Source organism: Peromyscus maniculatus, chromosome 17 (assembly GCF_049852395.1).
Source record: "Peromyscus maniculatus bairdii isolate BWxNUB_F1_BW_parent chromosome 17, HU_Pman_BW_mat_3.1, whole genome shotgun sequence".
Lineage (NCBI taxonomy): Eukaryota > Metazoa > Chordata > Mammalia > Rodentia > Cricetidae > Peromyscus > Peromyscus maniculatus.
The window spans coordinates 50,752,716-50,766,722 of NC_134868.1; the positions used below are offsets into that span (position 1 = coordinate 50,752,716).

The 14,007-nt window shown below is 45.1% G+C and overlaps 1 protein-coding gene and 1 pseudogene across 6 annotated transcripts in view; both read left to right on the plus strand.

Moving 5' to 3' along the window:
• Atp7b (ATPase copper transporting beta) overlaps window positions 1-14,007 on the plus strand; it is a 76,270-nt gene that overhangs the window by 4,705 nt on the left and 57,558 nt on the right. The gene's annotated exons all lie outside the window — the stretch shown is intronic.
• LOC143269066 (transcription and mRNA export factor ENY2 pseudogene) lies at window positions 1,829-8,032 on the plus strand (annotated as a pseudogene). Its single transcript, XR_013045403.1, has one exon. The product of XR_013045403.1 is annotated as a transcription and mRNA export factor ENY2 pseudogene (transcript).

Below are 14,007 nucleotides of genomic sequence, written 5' to 3' on the forward strand. Positions count from 1 at the left end.
TTAGTTGTTTTTTTTTTTTTTAACAGCTTTTTAAAATTTATTTTTATGTGTATGAGTGTTTTTGCCTGCATATATATCTGTGTACCATGTTAGTGCCTGGTGTCCAGAAGGGAGTGGTGGATCCCCTGGAACTGGAGTTGAAGACGGTTGTGAGCCGCCATGTGGGTGCTGGGTATCAAATCTGGGTCCTCTGGAAGAACAGCCAGAGCACGTAACTCCTGAGCCAACTCTGACGCCCAGTAGCTGGATTTTAAATGCTTTACTGACAGTCGTTCCAGTTTGAGTCAGAGGGTGGCCACGGAGGCGACATGGTCGCTGCTCGCTGATAACCACAGCACCGGCAGGTATGGAGGAAGTGTCCTTGGTCAAGTGGCTCCATGTTGTCTCAATCTAAGTGACAAAAAAATGTTACCAGTTGAAATTCTGAAAATGTTAATTTCATGTTAATGTTTATTTGTGGTTATGTTGGGTATGGAGGCCTTATGCGTGCTAGCTGCATGCTAACCCTTTGTTTTTTAAACTACATTACAGAAGAAAACAGCAGTTCAAAGATGGATGCCATAGAGCAGAGCAGAATGGCTTTATTTTTCTTTGTGTGGCTAGGGGTGTGTCTAGTGCTGTGATAAACACTGTGACCAAAAGGCAACTTGGGGAGGAAGGGTTTATTCAGTTTACATCACAGTCCATCCCTGAGGGCAGTCAGGACAGGAACTCAAACAGGGCAGGAACCTGGAGGCAGGAGCTGATGCAGAGACCACGGAGGGGTGCTGCTTACTGGCTTGCTCACCATGGCCTGCTTTCTTATATCATCCAGGGCCTCCCACCCAGGGGTGGCACCACCCCCTCTATGGGATGGGCCCAACCACATCAATCATTAATTAAGAAAATGCCCCTCAGGCTTGCAGTAATTGAGGTTTCCTCTTCCAGAAGGACTCCAGCCTGTGTCAAGTTGACATAAAAACTAACCAGGGCAAGATGGAATCTGGGGCTTTGTGCTTATACACAGAGCTAAACCCCAAGGTCGATGACCACAAATTGTGAAATCCGCCCTTTCAGAATGTAAGTTTTGCTGGTGCCAAAAAGTCAGGCAACTGTGTAGCTGCTTCTGCTAGCAGTTTGTTTCTTATCTCAGTGTGCCTTTGACTGGCCTTTATCTGTCTGGTTATGACCTTACAGACAGACTGTCACCATTGTAGGAGGGACCCTTGGCTCAGCCTTGTCTCTTCCTCTCCACAAGTGACCTCCGCTCTTACTTTAAGGAAATTGATACCACTGGGCGTTCTTTCTTTAACTTTTCTCCCTGGCTCTACACACCCGCTTCCCCTGCCGAGTTTTATTTAGAGCTACACCTTGCCCTCCCCCCCCCCTTTCCTTTTTCTTTGAGGCCAGGTCCTGTAGCCTAGGCTAGCCTCAAACTTACACTCCTTGTGCCTTGTCCCCCCTCCCTGTCACCATGCTGTACAAACTACTTTTCCTCCTTTTTCTGTAGAATCAGAGGACAGTTCAGCCTCCTTTTCAAGGTCCTGCTCTACCTTTGACCCTTCTTTCTACCTGTCTGGAATGTTGAGGACCTAGCCTCTCTCCACCCCCACCTCCCTCTGCCCATGAAGTTGTGGACTGTGCTTTTATTCTGAAGTCTCCCTGTCACCTTATGCTCTCCCGTAGCTATTGTACTTATTTCCCTCGCCAGAAAGAGTCCTCTGCATCCCCTTGTTTTCATTCATCGACCACTCTGCATTGTTCTCAGTATTCTGTCAGTCTATTGGCTATGGCATACATACAAACATCTGTATCCAGTTATAAAATGTAATGCTGTAGGTTATGCCTCTGCACCTCACTCGGCCTAAGAGTAAGAACATTGGGGCTGAGGAGAGGGCTTGATGGGTAGGAGCCTTCGTGCAAGCGTGAGGACCTGAATTTGAGTCTCAGCACCCATGTAGAAAGCATGGACATGATTGCCTGTTGACCCAGCACTGTGCGAGGTAGGGACAGAAACAGGCTGATAGGACCTGGCTGACCAGACAGTCTAGCTAAAATGGCTAGCTTCCATTTGAGTGAGAGAGCCTGTCTAAAAGGAGAAGGTGGAGAGTGATAGTGGAAAGCAGCCTGTGTCCTCCTCTCGCTGCATGCACCACGTTCACGACGCATACACTTTTATCCCCTGCATCAGTCAGGGTTCTCTAGAGAATCAGAACTGATAGAACGACCCGCCCCCCAATAGGATTTATTAGAGTGGGTTACAGACTGTGGTCCTACTATTCCAACAGTGGCTGCCTCCCAGTGGAAAGTTCAAGGACCCAAGAGTTGTTCTGTCCACAAAACTGGGTGTCTTAGGTCTTCAGTGTACACCAGAATCCTGAAGAAGTTGGCCCTAATACTAGTGAGGGAATGAACTTGTCATCGAGAGTGAGGGCGAGCAGGCAAAGAGCAAGTACTTCCTTCTTCCATGTCCTCGGTGTAGGCTGCCACCAGAAGATGTGGCCCAGATTTAGGGTGGGTCTTCCCAGATTGAGTTGACCCCATCAGGAAAAATCCCTCACAGGTGTACCCAGCAGCTTGGGTTTTAGTTAATTCCAGATGTCGTCAAGTTGACAATCCAGAATAGCGCCCCCCCCCATACACAAAAAAGAATATTAGCTAGTAATATGTCTGCCCTTTTTTCTTCTTTCTTCCCCCTTTTTTTTGTTTCTCCCACTGGCCTGTGTCCCTAGCCTGCTCTCCTCATCTTCTTGTGCACCATCTATAGAAGTATCCACTGTAGAGGTCAACTGCGGGGTGACTACCCACCAACACCACAGTTCCCCAGAGTTTTCTTGAGTGCGAGCAGCCCGAAATACTAGACAGAAGGATTTAGATTGTGGAGATAAACAGATAGAAAATACAGGATAGCCTCAAAAAGGCCCGAAACCTATTCCAGTGGGTCCTGGCTCTGCTCTAGGGTATTTATAGAGACACCAAGGGGTGCAGCAAAAGACCTCCCCCCAGCACAGCCAAGTGCAGACCATCTCAGACACCTGCACTCAGGCCCGTGGTCCAATCACCCTCTCTATGCAGACCTGCTGGTAAAGCCACAAGGAACCGGAAAACAGGCTCCCATGGTCAACTGCCTTTCTCTGTTTTGTGTTTGTTAGAACCCAGGTTGTATTGCTTTGGATTTGAGCACAGAGCCACAGGTACACCAAGCACATACTCTACCATCGAGCTATACCTGCAGCCCCTGTAATTCAGCCTTTGGTGTTTCAAAAACGTTTCATGTGTATATGGGTAGATGAACAATATGTTATCTAGTTTTGCTATTGTCTAAGATTTAGAAAAAAAATAATACCATGTGGTTAGTATTTTTCACTAGACATGGCAGCTGGAAGATTTATCCCTGGGAAATAAGCCTTTGAGGGGATTTGGCAGGTAGGGGTAGTCTGTGGATTTTACAGTCATGAGCAGGTCTGCTCCAAGTCTTTGTTGTGCCTCCTGTCATGGAGGCAGCAATCCTAGCCTTGCTTTTCTGAGCTCTCTGCTTTCGTCTTCATTACTGTCCTGAAACCTCTCTGCCCTCTACCTTCCATGAATGCCAGGGCACATCTGTCCCAGTGTTGATTTCAGTGTCCTTAAATTCATGTTGAAATGTAATCCCAGTGCAACAATATTAAGGACTATGCCCTTTAGGAGGTGATTGAGCCATGAGGGTTGAGTCCTCATGAAAATGGGATTAGGTGCCCGTGTGAAAAGTCTTCATGGAAATTGTTTGTTCCTTGCCTCCTGTCCCTTTCTGTCCCATCTACCAGAGGACACTGGTCCTTCTCTCAGGACAGTGCAGCAGTAGGGCACCATCTTGAATAAAACGGAACCCTGGTAAGTCCAGGCAGCCGAAGAGTGTGGTTAACAAGATGAGCAAAGATGGGCAGATGAGAGCAGCGATTAACCAGAAGTTAATAGAACCGGAGAAAGAGAGTGTGCCTCACAGAGTTCCTGAGAGCTCAGTTAATCGAGTGTGGCTGGAAGGATCAGTTGAAGGCACACTGTGAAGAGGTAAATAAAGAAAAAGGACCAGAACACGTTACGGCTGATGACTTGGTGGCTGAAATCACTCCAAAAGGCGGAGCCCTGGTACCTGACAGTGTAAAGAAGGAGCTCCTACAAAGAATAAGAACATTCCTTGCTCAGCATGCCAGTCCTTAAGGGTGAACTAGAATGTGGTGTTCTGTGGGTTTAGTTCTGAAAGTAAAACTTGCCATAAATTAGAGGTTGATTTCCCAAAATAAAGCTTTCGGTGATGATGTATACATTGTAGTGATTTTTTTTCCTAAATGTGTTATTTTAATAAATATATCTGATGAATGAGTTTTAAGAAAAAACAAAAAAATGTACCCTGACTAGAGACTGACCTAATGGCTTTGATCTTGGATTTCTTGCCTTCCTTAAAGCTGAGATACACAATTCTGTTCTTTATAAATCGCTGTGTTGTTAGATAGACCAAGAGACTGATGTTGAGGAGAGTGCTGTAACAAACACCTGGAATTGGGAAGTAGGGTGAAGCTGGAAGAGTTTGGAAGATCAGGCCAGGAAAACCGTAGATTGTTCTAAACAAAGCGTTCAGAGTGATTCTGGTGAGGGCTCAGAAGGGAGCGGTATGTGGACAAAGCTGGAATCTTCTTGGAGACATTAAGTGGCTGATCAGAGTGTTGGTAGAAATATGAGCAGTGAGAGCCATTGTCATGAGACTGCAGGTAGACATGGTAAGAGTCTTACTGGGAACCAGAGGGAAGGCCATCCTTATTACAGTGTGGCAAAGAACCTGGATATACTGTGGCCAGAGCCTGATCTGTGGAAAGTAGATCTGGAGAGCAGTGAACTAGGATACTTGATGGAAATAAAACAAAACAAGCAAAACAAACCACCAAGTGAAGTGTATTGAGCGCTGCAGGGTTTCTCTTGATCTCTCAGAGTAATCACAAGAGAATGGACCCTGCCGTGAAAGGGGAAGCAGAACTGAGATGGAAAATTCTCAGCCTACCTGCATGGTAAAGAATAATGGGGTGCTGGGGCGAAGGCACTGGGGTGCAGCCAAGCAAACGCTCGATGGGGAGATTAACATGGGTGGAAGGAAGCCAGACGTTTCAGACAATGGAAGAATGATCTTGAAGGCATTCCAGAGATCTACTTAAATTTGATCATAAAAACGATTGTATATTGAACCAAAACCCAACTCGCCGCCCTTGCAAAAAATGTGTCTTCATTTGCTCTAAGTCATCAGGATTTTTTCCAGAGACCTGACTTTGATTTTTTTTTTTTTGAATTATTTTTTTACCAGCTGATGCAAAACTCAATGATCACTTCAAAAGGAATACAAGATGATTTATTCTGGGGCCAAGTCTGATTGACAATGGCCCAGAAACACAGACGCCCTAAATACCATACTCCGCCATGGTAATGGTTTCCTAATGTTTGTATAGAGAGAGAACAGTGAAAATTATAAGTCCATTACGGGAACATCAGGGAGGCGGAAGACAGCAGAGGAGGGAGACATATACTCCACGGCCCAGATGCTGTCTGATGATATTAGACTTAGCCTTTGGTTGGGAGAACTTACAGGTGCCCACATTCCAAAAGGATTTACCTACTAGGCACAAGGTTAGATGTTAGATCAAGCAATTGTTATTAAGAAGGCTAAAGATAACCCAAGATAATAAAGTTGACTCAAGACCAGCAACATTTCAGTTCTCTACAATCATAGAAGTTCATTCGTGTATTCAACAAATGTTGGGAAACTAAGCCCAGCACTGTTTTAGTACAGGGAAGACAGCAGGTGTCAGAACAAATTGACAAAGGGTTCCTGCCCTGTGGAACTGAAGTCCTGCCTATATATATTTGCTGGCAGCCAACAAGTCAGTAATCACTGTGGCATGTGCTGACTGACTTCTGTCGGGGAGGAAAATAAGGCAGAGGAGGTTGTTAGGGAGTTAGGAATATTTGTACTCTAAATGAAGTCGTTTTGGGGGAACTGATTTATGAGGTAACGTGTGAGTGAGGATCTCTAAGGGGATGGAAGAGGATCTGCATGAGAAATGTTGGTTATAAGGATTTTAGGTTAGGTTCTACTCTTGAGTGTGAGGAACAGCCCGGAATCCTCTCAGAGGAGTAACAGCTTCCTATTAAAGGGCTTCTAACTTTTGTGTTGAGAAGCCAGAGGTCACTTAGGAATTTTTCTTTTTTCTGCCTTTTAAGACAGGGACCTGTTAGTTGCCTTTGCTGGTCTAGTACTTACTGTACAACCCAGGCTGGCCTTGAACGTATGGCAGTCTTCCTGCTGCAGTCTCCTGAGTGCTGGGATTATAGGCACACCCTTCCAAGACCACTTTAGAAGTCTTCAAAAGACTGCTGGTGAGATGGGCTGGATCCGGGCTGGAGAGATGGATGGCTCAGCTCTTCAGAGCACACTGGCTGTTCTTCCAAATGAACTGTGTTTGATTCTCAGCCCAGCACCTGCGACGGTCCGTAACTCCAGTTCCTGGAGATCTAGTGCCCTATTTGGGCTACTGAGGAGATCAAGCCTGTAAGTGGTCCACAGACATACACCTAAGCAAAACACCCGTGCAGATAAAACTGTTTTTTAAGTGCTCAGGTGGTTGATCCTGGCTGTCTTTTGAAGGTGGGACTGACAGGACTTGCTGGGCATTTACCGCTAGATTTGAGAGGAGATACATCTCAGGAGTGAATCCTGGGCCATAGCCAGGAGGAATCTCATGTACTAACGAAGACTTCGGAAGGAACAGGGAAGGGGAGAGTACTGGGAACTCAGTTGTGGGAAAGCTTACTTTGTGGTGCTTAGTAAACATCCAAGGGAACTGGTGACAAGGCATTTGGGTTCCTAAGTGTGCCAGGGAACGAATTCGTGTCTTCTCCAGATTCCTGTATTGGAGTCAGGTCTTTGGAAGCAATTAGCTCAGGAGGGCAGACCTAATGGGATCGGTGCCCTTATACAAGAGGCTTGAAAAGGGAAAGGAGGAACGATGTAATTATATCTAAACTCAAAAAATAAAGAAGTTATCAATTTAGAAGAGAGGCTGGAAGGAGTGACGTCCTTAGCTCTTCTGCTGTATGAGGATGCAACTAAGATGTGCCTCTCAGAAGTGGGGAGCAGTGCCCACCACACCCTTTATTTGCTCCCCTTGATCTTAGACTCCTGACCTACACAATGTCCATTGTCGTCATTTACAAAAGACCCGGCCTGAGGTGCTTTGTGATACAACCTCATCAGACTAAGAAAGGTGTATTTCCATGGGACTGGATCTGATTAGCAGAGAATGTATACATTTGAAGAAGAGACCTATAGGATAAGCTGGAGGAAGGGAAGGGGCCCAGGAGTGGGAGTGCATTTGGGTGGCACTCCAGCACTTAGCACTTTGGGGCCTACAAGGCTCTAGTGTAGGGCTCAGAGTGGAATAGAATAGGAGAAGTCCCAGGATTATGGGGTCTCCTAGAGGCTGACCATGGCGGCCCAAATGGGTTACTCTGAGCTATGAGAAGAAAGGAATCTGGTAGGTGGTGGAGTCCAAGAATGCTCATGGTTTTTTGGTTGTTTCCATGTTACAGTATTTCAGGAAGAGGGTCTCTAGGCTGGGGCAGGGAATCTTAACAAGGAAGAGCTATAACATGAGTGTCCAGTGGTGGGCAGAGTGAGAAGATTGGGAGATAGTTGGGCCTCCAGGTGGCACCAGAGACCTCTCCAGGTTTGTGGTGGAGCTTGAGCACATAGACAGCGCCTGGATGGGGAGTTTTATCTCACCATTACTCAGCAGACTTGTGTGCACCCATTGGAATTTATAGCAGGCTGGAGTTAGGTAGGTGGATCCAGATGAGGTGAGTAGCCAGGGGGAGACTGTACACACAATGACCTATGAAATAGAAGCTTTTCCTTTGATATTCGAAGTTTTTCTCATTTTGGCTCTATCTGGTCCTCCTATAATGTAACTACAGTTATTTTTCCCACTCCAGGCTGTATAGCCAAATAGAACTTTAAGAACACGCTCCAGTGAGCTTGTTGGCTTGTTTCCATTTCCTCTTCAGACCCTAGTGTAAAAGTCCTACTGAGCTAGCTGTTCCATCTTGGAAATCACTAGTGTCCTTATGCAGTGGTGTGGGACCATTGGGGAACTCTGACCAGTGCCTGGCCTTGCTCCACCCAGGTGCCTGAAGATGTCTGTAATGTTTGGGGAGTCTCTTGGGCAACCCAGATCAACAGTTCAAAGGAGGGTTTCGCATACCTGGTGTTGGGGTTTTGTTAGATAAACTTTGGGTCTTGTAGGGAGCATTTTCAGTCTGGATGAAAAAAAAAATTCATTTAGACTATGTATGTATACTTTCAAAGGCTAATGTGTATCATAGTTTTTTTCTTTCAAAGGTAAATAGTTAAAAGTCTAATTCTTTACGACTTTTTAGTCATCTGTACTGTGATTTTACCCTCCTCTCGATCTTTTATATCTATCTTCTTCCCTTCTACCTAATTAGAGCCCCCCTTTCCATTTCTCCAATCAGATCCCTTTGCCCTGCTATTCCCTTCTCTATTGTTCCCCAACACTTCTATCCCAGTTTTGATCTGTTTTTACTTTCCTGGTTTCTGCAGTTACTTCAGGATACGAACTCACATCTGACGATCTGGGAGCTAGGAGTCTCCGATGAGAGAGAACGTGTGTTCTGGGTCTGGGTTACCTCATTCAATATGATTTTTCTAGTATTCCACAGTGTATATGCACCACATTTTCTTTATTAATTCTTCCATTGAAGGACATTGAGGTTGTTTCCATGTCCTAACTATTGTGAACAGAGCAGCAATGAACATGGCTGAGCAAATAGCTGTAGAGCAGGATGGTGAGTCCTTTGGGCATAGCTGGGTCATATGGTAGATTTCTTTTTAGCTTTTTGAGAGTTCCCCACACTGATTTTTCAGAGCGGCTGTACCGGTTTGCAATCCCACCAACAGTGATTGAGCGTTCCCCTTTCTCCACACTCTCTGCAGCATCTGTTGTCCATTATTTTTTACATTATTTTTGTTTTTTTGTTTTTCGAGACAGGGTTTCTCTGTGTAGCTTTGGGCCTTTCCTGGATCTCGCTCTGTAGACCAGGCTGGCCTCGAACTCACAAAGATCCACCTGGCTCTGCCTCCCGAGTGCTGGGATTAAAGGCGTGTGCCACCACCGCCCGGCTTTACATTATTTTTTATCTTTATTATTCTGACTTGGGTAAGATGAAATCTCCAAGTTGTTTTGATTTTCGTGTCCCTAATTGCGAGGAACAATGATGAACATTTTTTTGAGATTTTTTTTTAGCTATTTTTCTTCTTTTGAGAATTCCGTTGAAGTCTCAGGTTCGGTTTTTGAATGAGTCATTTTTGTTTTGTTTTTGGAGATTTTTTTTTTTTAAATATTCTGATACTAATCCTCTGTCAGATACATAGCGGGCAAAGATTCTCTTCTGTTCTGTGGGCTTCCTCTTCACCTGGTTGATTGTTTCTTTAGCTGTGCACAAGCTTCTTATCAATTGTTGGCATTAATTCATTTATTTTAATTAATTAATTAATTTATTTTATTTTTCGAGACAGGGTTTCTCTGTGTAGCTTTTCGCCTTTCCTGGATCTCGCTCTGTAGACCAGGCTGGCCTCGAACTCACAAAGATCCACCTGCCTCTGCCTCCCGAGTGCTGGGATTAAAGGCGTGTGCCACCACCACCCAGCTTATTTTAATTTTTTTATAATAAAAAATTTAAAATTCATTTTACATTCTAACCACAGATCCCCCTCTCATCCCTCCTCCCACTCCCCTCCAATCCTCCCCCCCTTTCCCCAACCCCCTCCTCCAAAAGGGTAAGGCCTCCCATGGGAATTCAGCAGAGCCTGGTACCTTCAGCTGAGGCAGGGCCAAGCCCCTCCCCCTGCACCAAGGCTGAGCAAGGTGTCCCACCACAGGTAATGGGCTCCAGGAAGCCAGCTCAGTTGGCATTAATTCCTAAGACAAACGGAGTCCTATTCAGAAACTCCTTTTCCTACACCTCTGTTATGGAGGGCACTGACTATGTTTTCTCCTAGTAGTTTCCGTGTTGGAGGTTTCGCATTGAGGTCTTTGATCCATTTGGAGTTAGTTTTCATGCAAGGTGATAGATACGGGTCTAATTTCTTGGGCATATGGCCAGCCAGGGTTCCCAGCACCATTTGCTGAAGATGCTTTCTTTACTCCAGCATATATTTTTGGCATTTTTGTCAAATATTAAATTGCTAAAGTTAAGTGTACTTTATGTTTTGGTCTTCGGTTTTCTTCCATGGGTCTACATGTCTGTTTTCCCTCATCTGTGCCTATAATTCAAAGTTTTGTTTTTTTTTTAATGCTGTTCTACATTTTATGTATGTTCCTTACTTTCCTTTTTTTTTCTTCTTCTTCTTTTGAATGATTTATTTGTATTCCTTGCTTATTTGGTCTAGATGGTCTACTTTATCTTCAAGTCCTAATGTTCTATCTTCTCTTAATCCATTCTCCTGTCAGGCTGTACCTCAGGTTTTCTAGTCAGGTTTTCCAGTCCCATCTTCATTTCGGCTGGTCTTCCTCAGTGTTTCTGGGTCTTTATTGAATTCGATTCTCTAGCCCAGGATGTCTTCATCATTGCCATCAGCCTCATGTTTGTCTGTGCTTTCTCCCCCACCCTTTCCTGTCCTTTTTTTCTTTTCCTTTTTCTTCTTCTTTTTGACAGGATCTCAGATCTCAGTATTGTGCAGCCGGGACTGTCCTGGAACTTACTGTGTAGACCAGGTTGGCCTTGAACTCACAGACCTGTCTACCTCTACTTCCAAGTGCGGGGAGGTGCGTCACCACGCCTGGCTGTTCACTGTTTGTTGATCATCACTCAAGAGTTTATTCTTAAGCTCTTTCTCATTAGTCCCACTGAGTTGTTTCTTTGTGTCTTCTCTACACTCCTTGAATTCTTTGATGAACGATCTGGGCACAACAGTTCATGATCGTTCTTTAAAATTCTGTGCCCTGGGGCTCATAGAGTTAATTCTCATCAACAGCATTTCTACAGGACTGGTGGATTTATGGTGGGAGATACTGGCTTGATCTTTCATGTTGTTTGCATTTTTTGCCATGAGATCTGGGCATGTGTATGGTGATATTTTTTTTGTGCTGAAATGTGATTTTATTTGTATGTTAATAAATAAAGTTGCCTGGGGATCAGAGCTAAGAGCAAGCCATTAAGTCTGGTAGTGGTAGCACATGCCCTTAATCCCATCACATGGCCGGCAAAGTCTCTGTATGTTCAAGGACACAGCCAGCATGGAGACACACGCCTTTAATCCCAGTACCAACCATAGAGACCTGGAGGTCTGTATGGACAGGCAGTGATGAGGAAGTTACGTAGTTTGGGTTTAGAACAAATGAGAAGGCAGAACAGAAAGGCAATAAAAAAGGCAGGACACGGGAAGAAGGTCTCTCTCTCAAGGGAAGGATGGCAGCGAGTGGTAAGATAAGGTGGTCTTAGCTCTTGGCTACTGCTGCTCTTATCTCTGGGCTTTTAACTCTTATTTTGGCTCTGTTTCTTATTTAATAAGACCATTTAGAATTTCATCTACACACGTGGCCTTCTTTTGTTCTGTGTCTGCTATGGACAGGGCAGCTTGGGGCAGAAGGGAGCACATGTGAGCATGTTGGACCTGGAAGAGAGCGTATGTGAGAGTGTTGGAAATGACTTAGGTGGAATGAAGTCAGATGGACAGATGGAGCTAGGTTAGCGTATGGTACGCATGCCCCAGTTCCCAGTTCCCAGTTCCCAGTTCCAGCCTGGAGTATGGGGTCAGATATGGCTGGGTGCAAAGGTTTTATGTGGTATGGGGTGAACTTGTGAGTTAGGGGGTAGGCAGAGCAGGTCATGACAGAAACCTAGGAACGGGTTGTGGTGTAGGCAGAGGTGGGCCAGACTAGGCTGGGACACTAGGTGTGGGACCTGGGTTAGATCTGGCAAGTTTTCGAGGGTACATAGATGAGAGGGTCAGGCAAGATTTACAGGGCTAGACCCCAGAGAAAGATTTTTGGGACCTTATGCTGTGTGTACACTTAGCACTTGGCTTTCAGTCATGCTGATCTTTGTTCCGGCATGCAGGGTGGATGAGCAGTGGGCCCTTACCTGTGGTGAACGTAGTGTTTGTACTGACCAGACATTCTCAGTGTGGGAAACTTCCAGGCCTCTGTGTCCAGCCTGCAGCTTAGTGTCAGATTCTGCCTTCCTGTCCTGTCATAGAATCTGAGACTCTTCTTGTTCCTTAGAGGGCTGGACTGACCCGCCCCAGGGTCTTTCTTGGAGGCTCCACTGGGTTGAGCTGGTAATCTTTTTGAGTGCTGAAATGTTTTCCTCGCCAGATGTCCCTCCCCCGAACAGGGCCCTTTTGTCCTAGGGGCTCATGGAAACATGAGCTGCCCATCTGCTTTTGGGGCCCAGGCCTCTCAGCTTGCAAAATAGTTGTTTGGGACAGCAAAGGGTGTGTGTGTGTCTTGTATATGTAAGTGTGTGTGTGTGTGTGTGTGTGTGTGTGTATTTTGTTTTAGATAACAGTAAAATTTGCACATGTGACAGTCAAAATACATGGGTGCAAGAAGACACTTTGAAGACCCGTTGTTCTAGAAGAAATGAATAAGAGAACAATTTGCCCTTGGATTTGTATGAAGGGGACAGAAAATCACCGTGCAATTCTAGGTAGAACTTCTAGGCACGGTGAGACATGTCTATAATACTGGCACTCAGAAAGCAGAGGCAGGAGCATTGCCACAAGTTTGAGGCCAGGCTGGTCCATGTGGTAAGTTTAAGGCCAGCTGGGGCTATAGTAAGACCCCATCAAAAAGAAAAATGAAACCCAAACCCCTAAGAATTCTAGGTGAGAAAGCACGCCCTTCTTTGTACACACAGCTCCACTCAGTTGTTTAAATATATTTAAACTGACTTACCTAACACTGATGTTTGTTCATTACCATAGATGGAAGAGCCTCGTGTTCCAGCGCTTAGCCATTTCTCAGAACTGAGCACCTACTAGGCAGGAGAAGCAAGAGTTAGAGAATCAGTTTGCAGAGTGAGTGGACAAAGAGCACTGAGCTTCTTGGAAAGATAATGGACAGGAGATGATGAGACTACTTATATAATTACATAAACCTCTAACAAAACCAAATTATTACTCTGTTATAATAGCTTCCTAGAAATCTTTGCCTAGTAACCAGAGGGTTATGTAGAAGTAGACTGAGTTGGTTTTATTTAAGTATGCTGATTTCTGCCTGCTTGTTGAGACCCCTATGCTTCTTTTGCTGGTAAAAAGAAACACTACCCCGGAGGAGTAATTCCCACAGCTATCTCAGGAAAGGCCACATTGTAGATCCTGTTTGCTGAGAAAGATGTCCTTGTACCTGCCAAAGTTTGTATGCCCTAATAACTAATAATGTTATCAAACTGGGGGGGGGCGGAAATGGGGGTAGGGGTGGGGTCTGGCCATCTGTTTTCAAGAGGCCAATTAAAAGAGCCAAATTAAAAGTGAAAATCAGAAAAAGGAGATTTAGTGTGGCCACATTGGGAAGATGCTTTGGGCCATTCGCTTTGTCCTTCTCCCCAGTTTGGCCACACTGAAGTCCCATAATTCTAATAAATATTTACTTACTTTTATTGCTACCTGCAGAGCATCTCTCTGTACAAAATGTCTGTTCCTGTAAACACGCCTGGTGGAAATTCCTTTTGGTGGACACGAGACTCAAAGAGCAACCTTGCTACTAGACCTATGAAAGTTGCAGGACCTTTTCAGAGTGTGAGCTTGAGTCGCACGCGGCCTCTTATAAATAAGGAGTTTCTTCTGTCTCTCCAAGTGCATGCTCTGCTCTTGCTGGTTGGAATTCCCTTAACAGTACAGGCTGAATAATGTGCAGATAGTGTTGACCTCAGCACTGTTGAAATTCCAACGGGACAGAGACAACTCGGAAGAGAGGAGGCTGAGTC